General features: G+C 42.9%; 1 protein-coding gene across 1 annotated transcript in view; it reads right to left on the minus strand.

The window, feature by feature from the left end:
* GPR39 (G protein-coupled receptor 39) overlaps nt 1–12999 on the minus strand; it is a 177984-nt gene that overhangs the window by 1233 nt on the left and 163752 nt on the right. The window lies entirely within an intron of this gene.

Here is a 12999-nt window from a genome sequence, read left to right on the forward strand (position 1 = left end):
AAGCACTCAGTGGTGCCCTGAGCAGATCAGAAGTTGACTGTAAGCACATGCTTGCATGCCCATGTATCTGCTTTCCAACTTTTACAACCATTACTATTTCTGTAACCTCAGGCAGAAAGAAAAGATGCTGCATAGCTCTCAGACTAGTGATGCTACTGGTATCATGTTTCATCTGCAGGATTAAAAGCAAGAAAAGAAAGATCAGAAATTTGGAGAGCCTTTGCTCTCTTTTCTCCCAGAGCGAAGATTCCAGAACGTAAGTTCCTAGGTGAATAGCTGCTATCTGGCAGGCCTGTGTTGGATTTGTAGAAATGTTTCCCTCTCTTAAATTTGAATGATAATGTCATAGGAAAGTTGATTCACATTTTCAAACCTTCTAACTTTCTAGGAAACCACAATGAAATGATTGTTGGCAGTGATCCCTTCCTGCCTCTAATTTGATTGTAAATACTGTATTAATATATGCTCTGGGAAAGACAGCCATGTTTACACATACAGGGTTAGTGCTTCCACAGGCACTCACCTGAGCATACCTTGCCTGGTAGTGTAGGGGCCACCAGGTATGGTCTCTGCACTAAAACCACCCAGTTCCAACAGTAAATCCTCCATAAAGCCCAGCTATCAGTCAACAAAGAGACTTGAAAAGTCTACTTCCTTGTTAATTTCCAAGTATTTCTCCTGTCAAACCCCAACCTCTTGAAATACAAACCAGTTTACTACACTGAGAGCTTTCAATAAATGTAAAAATAGGGAAAGTACCACATTGAGCTGATGAAAAGGCAAAAGAAATCACTTCAGGTCAAGAGTGTATTCTAAGTCATCTAGTTATAGGAGCAAAAATGAACAATTTACTGATTTAAAACAAAGTTGTTAGGTGGGAAATTGTGTATTTTTCATTGGTCTGAGTTGTACAGTTGTTTCCAGCCACCTGTGCTATTCCAAGTATGTTCGTAAGATAGTTCTCGTTTTTATCTCATGCAGGTCTGACTGAAAGGTTTGTCGCATTAATTGTGAAGGCAGGAAGAAGCTCACCCTACCTAAGCAAACTCCTTGTCTTTTCTGGGTTTTCAATTTTCTCTTCCCTGCCATTGAATTTCAGAGAACAAGTATAACCATCTTCATCTGAGAACTTATTTCCTAGAATATAGAAATTCAGCACAAGGTTTTAGATGTGTGCTATACTGCACCATGGGAGGTTGTACTTCTGGCAGCAAGGAACTAGAAAGGGAACAGGAACAACCTTGTTCTAACCACAGGTAGAACATTAGCACAGCTTAAAACCAGTGCAAAAAGGAAGGCAGGATTGTGGGCAAGGAGGAATTAGAAAATTGCTCTGCTTCTGTGTTGTTCTCTTTCTTTCTATCTTATTTGCACAAAACCTACTCTTGTAGGTTTTGCATACCCTTGCCTGGCATCTGTTTTCTTTAATTAACCATCTCAATAAAAGATGCAGGTTTGGTGACAAAAAGCAAGATCCAACATACCAGGCATGAGGCAAGGGACCAGGAAATGAAGAGTTTTGGTTAATAATATGAGTGAGGACAGATTTTTTTTCTTCTAAATTGAAATGAGTGGAAAGCACCTTTTCTAAATAATTAGCAGAAAATGGGAACCAGACCCAGGAGTCTCCAAAGGTGAGGAAAAGGGAACACGTGGCTTTGACTGTAGAAATAGGTACAGAGGATAGTAAGTTTCTGTGGGAAAATAAGAGGCCAAGAGCTGAGTTAGGAATGGTCAGGGATTAAAAGATGAGGTACCAGTTCATGAGCTGTCTAAAACTGAGTATTTACTGAGTTTTCTCTGGGTCAGGTTCTGCACAGAGCACTCTGCTCATTTCCATGTATTTCTCACTCCTAACAACAACCTGCTGAGATAAAAATATTATCTTCATGTTACAGATGAGGAAGTTAAGGCTGAGAAGAGATTAGTTGCCCAAAGGAGGACATATGCTGGGTAAACTCCAAAATCCATGATACATTTTTTTCCTCCAGTATATTCTGACTTTGGAAAATATTTGAAAATGCAAGTAAGTATAACCTACTAGCCAATCACGTAAAGAAAAAGTGATGCTGCCTACTAGAAACAGGCAATTTGAGTAGCCGCATTTCAAAAGAAGATGAAATCACAGTGTGTCCCAATACTAGCACATGTGCTTTATCTATAGTTATTCAAGATGCTTTGCATTTTTTTCACACATCTTTGAAACCCAGTGTGGTTTTTACTCTTACTTGCACATTTCCATTAGGACCCGCCCTTGTAGCAGTTACTGTATTGGACAGCACTGGATAAAGTAACCTTCTAGATCACACCCCTCCCCACTAAGCAGCAAGGCTACCTATTTCTCCTCTTCCCATCCCCCGACAGTGTCTGTTCTGGAAACACACACATGGTCAAGTCAAACCAAGGAATCATCCACTGCACTTAACCTACGCTTCTGACAAAGCAGCCAGGTAGGTCCTGTTTCTGAGTGTGTGTTCTCTGTTCTCACAAGCTTTTCAGTCTCTTCATATAAAGCCTTCTGCGTAAGGTTCTCTATGTACATATTACTGAAAGCCTTAGGTTTCAAAAGCACAAAAAAAGTAGTTGGCATTTTTCACTCTAAACCTTGCTAGTACTGAAATAACACAGACTCTGCCAAATACTAGGTAATGGTGCTGGAATGTATTTCCCCCACCTCAGGTGAGAAAAGTGGCTGGTGTCTTTCCCCCTGTGCTTTGAGAACTGTTATAGAAAAAGTGATCTTGCACTTGCCAATGCTAGTAGGAGGTAAACTAGCCCCCTTGTAAAATTGGTCAGAAATACAGGTAATTGCTTATCTTTACATTTGGGAGAAAAAGTTTGCTATTTTAGATGTCACATAATACTATGTCCGACTGGTTCAGCGCAAGTACCAGCTACTTTGGAGCCGCGGCAAAGCTTTCAAGTCTTAGTCACACCTTAATAGAGTCAATTAAAAATGTGACTAAATTTACATTGGCCCACAATCCATCTGGAATTATAGATTACATTTGAAAACAATCGATAATGCACAGGTCTGTGTGGTGTAAGACAGCCTGCAGTTAAATAACTTTACTTGAATGAAGATCCATGAATTAAAATCAGTCATGTAAAGCAGGTAAGCAGTTTTAATGGCATTATTGATAGCTCTGTACTGGATTCCAGAAAGCCTTGCACTTTGTATTAAGAAATACGCTCATGTCATCTGTTTTTCCACATAAAGTACTTGCATTTTTCCTCCTTGATCACTATACTAAATTGGCAAAGACACAGATTTCTCAGCAGAGTAATGTTTAAAAATGAGAGTTACTGCAAGGGTCCAACCCCGCTCTGCACTGAAGCCTGGCACCTGAGTCAGCCTGCTTGCGTTTCTTCTTCAGAAGTGCATTAAGCTGCCTGGAACAGGAGGCACTCATTCCTGTGATATTAGCCTCACTTTTACCCCACGAACCTTTAATGAGAAGGGGTGTTCCCCAGACTTCATCTTAGGTTCAGCAGGACAGCAGAGGAGGAGACAGTGGAGGCCAGCAACAGACCTACCTTGGCCTACAAATGAACAGAAGTGGTGCTAAGTGATGACTCCTTGCTGACTGCTTATTACATGGGAGTCTACCTGGTTTCACAAACTTGTTTTCCTGTGCAGGCAAAAGTGCTAATTACAGTGTGACATGCTGGGAGATGCTGGTCTATGTCATCCCCCAGCTAATGTTAGCTCACTGCCTGCTCGCTGCACTGTCTGGACTCAGCTTTCCAAACAGGTCCCTCAAGAACATGACAAAGTGCTGGAGCACATGTTCCCAGAGGAAGGTGAGACTCAACCCAAGAGAGCATAAGAATGTTTAGAAACGAAGTGACTACAGGTCTCGACCAAACCTATAAGGACTCCATCCATCTACCTTACGTAAGCACCTGCTAGTAAAGAATACTCATACTAAGAACACACGGCACGAAAAGCTGATCCTTCCTCAAGCAAAGGTACGATGTGTAATTTAAAGAAACCCTAGATTTACTTTTCACCTGGTGTTGGAGCCCTGTTTCACTGAGGCATTAAAGCCGTAGTGGTAGGGGAGAAGTGATGCTTTAGTCAGAGGAAATGTTGGAAATGATTTGATCTGGGTAGGATTACTACCGCTCCTCTTCTAGCCTACTTTCGTCTTCTTTCTAACCTTGCCAGCAGGAGTTAGACATATATCAAACTCCTTGGTTTTCCTCCAAAGTCAAGTTTTCTGCAAACATTCTTGATTGCCTGCCCTACATGTGGATGATGTAAAACTGAGGTGCATAGTAGCCACAGCCTGATGATTGGAAGAGATGGGAAGGGCAAGCTGACCTTCCTGCAGGTGGGAACACTCTGAAAATTAAAGGAGAGGAAGCCTTTATCTGACTGCACTTTTCTAGGTGAAGGGGAGTAGCTGGAGGAATAGAAGGGCAGCATCCCTTGGGAAATCTGCAAGGCTCCAAGTGGCCAGAACAAAGGTGTGGGAAGGACAGTTAGAGAGCACTTCATCAGGTTTTTTGCACAGTGCATTCATTCCCACAGAGTGAAGGAAATCTGCTTGTCAACTGACATTTAAACAGCAATTGCCAGTAGAAAGTGAGCATATGGTTAGTTGAATAAAGAACTGGGAAAAGACAAATACATCCACTCAGAGGTTTTAGAACTTTCTCAATTTATATCTTTGTGTTTGCCAATCTGCTTCTGCCAGTCAGCTGAGAAATAACATTCTCACTGACTTTGTCTAACCCGAGGACCCCAATCAGGACCAACCTTGGTTGTGTCCCTAAGCACTAAGACCACGGTTCTCAAAGGTGGGGTTCCTGGTACTGCTATGCTCATCTGAGGCAACCTGGACCTACTGAAGATATGCTTTGGGTAAGTTGATGCTGCCTCAAATTTGAGAAGCATCGATCCTTAGAGAAAAACAGGTTGAGGTAGCACTTGCATCACTGGACTTACACTCTATTTGTATGGCTCTATTGCTGTGCTTGCCTCTAAACAGCCTGCTCTACTACATGTCTGCCCACAGGACTGAGGCCCACTTTTTAGTTCCTTCCTTGGCAGCTGTCCAGTCAACTCTGTCTTTCCTGGACAGAGCCTCCCCCTTAGTCCCACCCCTTCCTTCTTCCAAGATTGCCATAAGTGGCCCTTGCTCACCTTGCCAGACAACCACATCTCCCTTTCCTGTCCTTTCTTGGATGACTGAGAGGTAACACAGTCAGGAGGCAGACTCTGTAATAGCTAAAAGGTGCTGCCTGGGCAGACGGCCACCACTCATTGCTCACTTTACTAAAGGAAAGCAAAGGCTTTGAGAGCCAGAGAAGGGCCTTAAGGGACTTGTGTGCTAGCCCAAACCTGGCAACCCCCAGGGAGAGTGAGCTGTGTTTGCCAACCTGCACCTTTGGTGTCTGACTCCACCAGGGCTTATAGTCACTTTTCCAATCAGCTCAGTGACCTTTGTATAAGCAGAGCTGCCTTTTGCCCTTTTTCCTGTTGAGAAATACTTTTTAGAAAATAAAAGAGCTGTTTGGTTTTGGTTTTCAGAGAAGGGCACAGGCCACTGCTTTAAGATGATAGAAAGGCCACAGATGGCTGCTTCTATCCATGAAGACAGATGGCTTTATGTCCCATCCTTGCCCCTCGGCTATTTGATGGAGCTCAGGAAAGACTCCCCCAGACTGTGGCTCCATGCACCGTATTGAGGCTAAAGACCTGCTGCGTGGTACAGAATCCAGATTCCAAATGGTCTGCAATTTGCTAAGTATTACATCCATCTCATTCTGCTCTACAAGCTTCAGTGCAAGAAGAACAACCATAAATCGCTATAATAACATACTTATTTCTGAAACTAAGCCTGCTGGTCTGGGAGCTATACAGGACAGGCACTCCAAGTAAGCATATAGGGTCCTCATTGTTGTTCAGTGCCTCTGTTTTGTTATGAATGCATGGTAAATGATCAGCTGCAGTCATTAAATAAATATTTTTCTATGTGTATCTCAGTTGTACATTTGGACTTTCTACTCTGAATCCACTCATAAGTCAGTTCCAAAATGTGGTGAAGTTATAAAAGTGCATACCCAGTTTTTCGTAACACAGGTGAAATCAAATACTTCTTCCCACTAGGCAGCAGCACAGGAGTGGCTGATGCTAATGAGGACTTTGATGCCCTGCATGTCTTCCAGGGAAGCTGCCAAATATATGAGGCTATCACTTTCAGAGAACCAGCTCATACCTACCCCACCAATGACGAATGGCTGAAGTTTCTACCAGAATTTAACTCCCCTGCAAATGGTGGAGAATTAAATCCCAGAATGCTAGCACTGACAAAACCTCAGAGAGGAGCTACTGGTGAGCTAACAGAATGTCTAAAGGAGTGGGACAGGGTACCAATTCACAAAGGACCTGGGCAGGAAACCAAGCCTAGCTTCTCCAAGCCCAATGGTGATTGCAGTGGTCTAGCGCTCCCCTCTGATGAAGCCATGCATGGCCACCCCCACATAGCAGAAGCAACTTGGGCATTCCCAGAGCAGTAACAAGTCACCATGCCTGCTGATCCTGTTTCCTGCCTTTCTTTTTGCAAGGTCTCTGCTTGTAGCCCCTCTGCAACAGGATAACCCGAGACCCTGGCAGAACCTTCACTGAGGGCCTGGGGGTGGGAGGGAGGCCAAGCCCAGTAGGGGTGAGCACAGACTTGAATTTCCTCCCCGGGTACAAGCAGAATACAGGTTAAGGTCACTGGCTCAAAGAGGATATATAATAATAAAAGTTTACATTTGCCAAGAAGACATGTTGGAGGATATTTGCTGGTCTACAAGTAATTCACCTCAAGAGCCCTTTTACAGCACTTTCCCTCATGAAGATGCTACAAGTCTATCAGAGAAGCTGCAGGTCAAGACTGGAAGCATAAGGACTGAAGTCTGCAGTCCCAACTCAAAGAAGAAAAGGTAGCTGGAAGAGCACTAGTAAAGGTGGTGAGAAATGATTTTTATATCGCATGCTGTGTGATCTCCTAAAAATGAAATCTTGACTATTTTCAGCCCTTGATTTCCATCTGGCACAGCTAGTGAAGAGAAGATGTGAGGAGTGCAGACCTTGACAATGGCCAGGTTGAATCCCCTCATGGATAGCTTACCACCAAATTTCTGATCATGTATTTCCTTCCCACTTCCATCTGCCTCTCCCAAGGAATGCTCAACTCTACTTCCAAAGCTCAGGTTCCTCTGCTGCAAAGTGGAGATAACAGCAGCTACCATAACAGTTAAATGAGGTAATGGTTGTAAAGTGCTAAGTTCAGTGCCTGCAGCTAGGTAAGAGCTCATTGTTAGTTAAGACCATCATCACCTCCATGATCATGTAGCTCCACCCTCATCTCTACCTTCTCCATCCCTTACCCAAAACCACCATCGCCATGTTCATGATCAGGTCTACCGCTACCATGTCCATTACTTCCACTTCCACTGCATCACCTCTGCAACTACCATGATCATTACTCATACTGACATTCCTGACTCCCAGAGGTCAGATTGCTGAGGAAAGGCTGAACTACAAATGTCAGACACCTTTCAATCCTAAACTTTCAAGAGAATGCCCAGAAAACAACGAGTTCACCAGGGATATCCCATTAGTGATGGGGGAAGGAACAGAACTTTGAGATGGAAATCAGGAGACCTATGTTTTTTCTCTATCTGGAATGCCACTACCACCACTCTGCCCCAAGACCCAGATTCATTTGTCCCTCTGCCAACACACATGTAGGGGTATTTGAGGCATGAAGTAGCCAGAGGTGCAAAGTAGAGGCAGTGATCAAGAATTTAATGGGTAAAAGGTAAGATTTCAAGTAGGAGGGAACATTCCCACTCAAAAGAGAGGTGCCCTAAGTCCCATCCCGATGCCCTATCTCTATACAATTCCTTAACAGGGGGAATAACAAGGTCCAGAAAGTTCTACGACTGCCTGATCATCTCATCAGTTGGATCAAGAAGGTCTTCACTCCAAGAGACTCTGATCCTTCTTTCTCCATCCTCTATGCCACCCTTTGAAGTGCCTGCACCCACACCCAGCGCCCCTGACAATGTAAGCACAGACTGAGCAATGAAGGTACATTGGAGGAGGGCAGGCTGGAATTTACACTCAACACAGACTTGAGTGTGAATCTCAGTCCTGTTATTTGCAACTACATGACCACAGATTTACATGGATGCAGAATGCATAAAGTAATAGTAACTACTATATGGAGTTAATTAAAAAATATATAAAAGCTAAAGAAGGTACCACTGTCATGAGGCAGCAGTGTGAGAAGCAGCACAGGACAGAGGAAAGACAACCCAAAGTCCACTTAGAGACAGACCTAGAGGGATTGGCACCTCTGGAGATGCAGTGCCTATTTCCAAGCTAGTTTCATTTACTGGTACAGGTTTAGGGAAGGTAGGCAAGTCCATGGAGAAATGTGTGTGGTGGGGATGTGTATCAGGGATGCATATGCATAAATGTCTCAACAAGAGCTGAGGGGAAGAGAATAAGGGACTGTAGCATGGAGAGTGGGGGGGCACTATTGTTGCTGCTGACAAAAAACATACTGTTTCTAGTTCAGTTTACACTTCCTGTCAATGTGGTCTAGCTGGTTATGCTCACCTGGCCATAACCTCTGCCAGCTGTTTTCAACAGATACTGGTTTTCCATTATGTTCCTCATAGCAAGACTTTTGGCCTGGTGAGAAGCCTCCTCCCTGACTCTACATTTTAGCTTGACCAGCAGGAACTTTGGGCTTCAAGGTAACATCCTGAGTACAAGGGGTCTGGGGAATCTACTACCAATGAAAGGCAGCTCATATAATTTGTTAGCAATTCAACCAGCTGCTTCAGAGTGGAGGTGATCCCATGAGATTACAATATAGCACTCACCTTTCCTGCAACTCATTTACATGTGCTTATTTAAATTTAACACCGAGTTGACCACTACTTAATTTCATTGTCAGTATTCAGATAAGAAAACTGAAATATGGATAAGTTCAGTGGCATGACCAAAACTCAAACAGCTCACACAGGTAGGACCAGAAGTTTGCCCAGTGCAGCCCTGCTCAGGACCTTGTACTCTGCCCACTGCCCCCACACCCACCACCTGCCCTCAGCTGGGGAGTGCCTCCAGAGGATCAAAGCTCAGTTGTCTCTGTATCTCAATTGTCTCTGCATCTCAGGTTCAAGTTAAAGTATTTAAATTCAAACCCCAAGTTCAGAAATATGTTTCTTATGATGTCATAAAGAAAGGAATCTTGACTGCCAAAAAATGAAAACTCTTTAACACATCTGTCTCTGGGCACAACGAAAGATACTTTCTTGAAAGAATCTTTTTACACGTAACATGGAACACAGACTTTGCTGTTACCGTAAGAGAAGTTTGATGGCATTCAGAGAATCAAAGGAGCTTTGAAGAGGACTCTGATAGGTAGCCTCCATGAAAATGTTGCATTTGCATTGGTTTTATTTTATGAGAAGCAAGAACCTCCATCCCATGCACAGGAAGAGATCTTGGGAAGAATACTTTCCTATGAAAATTCATTCAAATTCAGAGTTGGAGACTTTTCTCACCCATAATAAACCGGAGCTCCCCACCACTACCCCCTATAAACACAATCTATAATTTGATTTCAAAATAATTGAGTTCAGCTCCCTGTTACCTGCTCACAACATATAAATCAGCGATGAAATTGCTATACCCAAATGCCAGGACAGGAGGCAAAAAATGAAATCAGCTGATGGGAAAGATGCCAAATGAGATTCACGCAGCAATTGGCTCACACTTTTATTTAGAGCCACGTGTCTCCAGGAAATCACTAAAGCACTCATGAAAGTGAGGGAGATGGTAGCAGGCTGCTAAGAAAGGGTTTTGTATGGGAATGCTCAAATGAGGATATCTTCCTTTATAGTTCTGTAAAAGAAATTACTGTTGCATGACATGACAAGAATAAATCCCTCCTGGTAGGTTTTTCTTTTAATAGGGCAAAAAAGATCTTTGAGAAAAGAGTCTTGTAGATTTGGGAACCTTAAATATAATCTCTGTGATCCAAGTACAGCAGGAACTGTCAGAGATGCACACCATTATACATAGCAAAACCAGTCCAGTCTAAGAGTGGCAACCCTCTTGCTCTCTCACCAAATGGCAGAGTAGCTCCAGACACCATCCTCAGCATGATTCTCCATTCTTCTCATTCCCTCTCCCTGGGTACCTCCTCCATGCCTCTGACCTGAGACACCTTGAGAAATCTACAAATCCCTGGTCATTATTGCCAGCCTCAGTAGTCCACCCACTAAAGCCCGCTGCCTACTCAACAGAACTTGGATAGCTAATCAGAGCCTATGATGGGACATGTCCACAGTGAATTAATGACCAGCCACCTACCCAAGTGCTTTCTTTCATTACTCCCAATGTTAATAAACCCTACTGCCACTCACTTGAGTTTTCTAACTGGGAAGCTACATGCATGTCATATGCTATTTCCTACCCTGCATTCCCATATCCAATCAATCTCTAAGCCTGTCAGTGATACCTCCAAGTTCTATATTGTTCACACCACCACCACCACCCTAATGGGGACTGACAGTAACTCATACTGGGACTAGCAGAAGTTCCTTAACTGATTTTGTTCAAAATCACTCTTGAAGTCATTTCTTCATCATTCCATTAAGTCATAAAGTCCATGTATCCCCAGTTAAAATCTTTCAGTGCTTTACTGACATTACAATGAAGTCCCAAAACCTAAACAAGCCTTGTAGACCCAGGGCTTATACTCTCAGGATCTCCTGCACTACCTTCCTATTTTCTGTTTATTTAACCAACAATATAAACTCCTCTCTCCCTGAAGGCAGCTAATTCCTTCATGCCTCAAGGCAAGAGCCAGCAGGCCCCCCTTTCCTTCACATTTATTGTTCACCCCTCTATTCAAAGGTACTTCCTGTGACCTCATGTTTGAGCTCTGTTATAAGCCCCTACCATCTGGACATCTTGGCGACACTGTGTATTTGTGGGTATATTTGACCTGGCATGTGCATCTTTCATGGCAGTTTCCCCAGCTATGTGAGCTGCATGGTAGAAGAGCCTGAGTCTGATTAGACGCTGGTCTGACCTGTTCTATAGCTGCAGTATCCACCACAGTGTTGGGTGCATGGTAAATGCACAAAACATCTGGGAAGAGCTGCCAATTTGATCTAATGAGGTAGAGTGGGGGCCAGTAGCTCCCCTGTGTTTACCAATGAGAGGACTGACATGCTACTGATTTGGCTCAGATTACAAAGAAAATGTGTGGAAGACAGAAAGCCTAAAATTTTACATCATCCAACCAAGGATATTCACAAAATTAAGTACATCATCCCCAGCATCACATCTCCATGTTTGAAACCCCACACCTTTCCAAAGTTTAGCTGAGTGAGGCAAGTGTTCCTTTCCCAGGGAAGACAAGATTTCATCCAACCTTTGTCTTGAAGGGCCCACGTAACTATGAGCAGCACACTGAAACTGCAGTATTTGGGCTTTCGCACAGGAAACACCACAGAGATGCTACACGAATGTCCTTGCCTATAAAATGAGAGGCTTTCTTAAATGTCTGAGACTTTCCTACTATAACACAGTAATTTAACTTCTCATACTCATGATTCTCACCTGAAAACCATGGGTGGTTGGAATCACATTTCGCAAGACTAATGCCTGAAGTAAATAATATGCTTACACCTTTTAGTATTTCCAGAAAGATAAATTCAAGGTTTTTTCATCACCCTCTTATGTAGTTCCTCAGTAATTGTCTTCACTCTGGCTTCTCAACATGTGAGCTATGGCATCCTATAAGCGCTCGTTACAAATGCAGAAGCTGTACCCTACCCTACCCTCTGATCAGAATCGGCATGTCAACAATACACCCAGATGACATGAGACCTGTGCTATAATATACCAGCTTCACTACTCCAGCTTCTTAGCATCACATCAGGCTTCATCTCCCATCTACCACCTGTCCTCTGAAACATGGCATCACCCTCTTGGGCCCATGCTCCAAAAGACCCACATTTCCAGGACTGCCAGGTATCTGCTCCAGACAGACTCCAAAAACTCCTACTAGGTCAAATATTCTCTCCTTTGGGAAGGGCTCTTCTGCTTGCTCAAAGGAAAGGAATTTCCCTAAACCTTGTCCTTGTTTCCATAACAGTACAACCATACAATTTTCATGATGAATTGCCATGCTGGATCACTGTAAGCATGTGGAGAACAAGGCCCATGTCTTGCTTATATAATACAGCCGGACCCAAATGCATGGTTATTAATATATATATATAGATATATCTATATATATATATATATAGATATAGATAGATATAGATAGATATATATAGATATATAGATATATATAAAATGTCATTAAGATATGTGCCAATTCCCCATTCTGAATTCCTGGCTGAACTGCAATCCTACAATATTGACAATCTGATTATATTGTGCATGTCAAACACACATTAACATATGCTTATACATCACTTTATTGCTTATCTGAGCATTATTATCCAGAAGTAGAGAGTGCAAGAGTGGTCAATCAGAGTCACAGTGGCTGGCTCAGTCATAAGCAGGGGACCCAGATCAAGTCAGGAAGAGACAGCTGGGAGGCATTTGCTACAACTTCTGGGAAAGAAATATTCTGCTGGAATTGTTAAACCAGAAAAATGTAAACCTGTGAGTCTGTAGCATGACTGCACCAACATGGGAGAGTGTTCCCTGCAACTAATGCAGATCCTAAGGAAAGCAATTCAGAGGTTAAGCTGCAGAGATGGGTTTCTAATATAATTTGAGACAAGATTCTGCCAGGTCTGAAATAAGATCTATCAATGGACTTTTCAATTACATGAGTAATATGCTCTTCCTTTTTTTTCATAAATTGATTTGAACATGGTTGTCTCTTTCAACTATCACAACCCCAATTATATAAATGTCCTTAATTTAATGATGGCAGGAGATTCTTCAGCTCCTAA

Source organism: Condylura cristata, unplaced genomic scaffold, assembly GCF_000260355.1.
Source record: "Condylura cristata isolate star-nosed mole 26May11 unplaced genomic scaffold, ConCri1.0 scaffold00002, whole genome shotgun sequence".
NCBI lineage: Eukaryota > Metazoa > Chordata > Mammalia > Eulipotyphla > Talpidae > Condylura > Condylura cristata.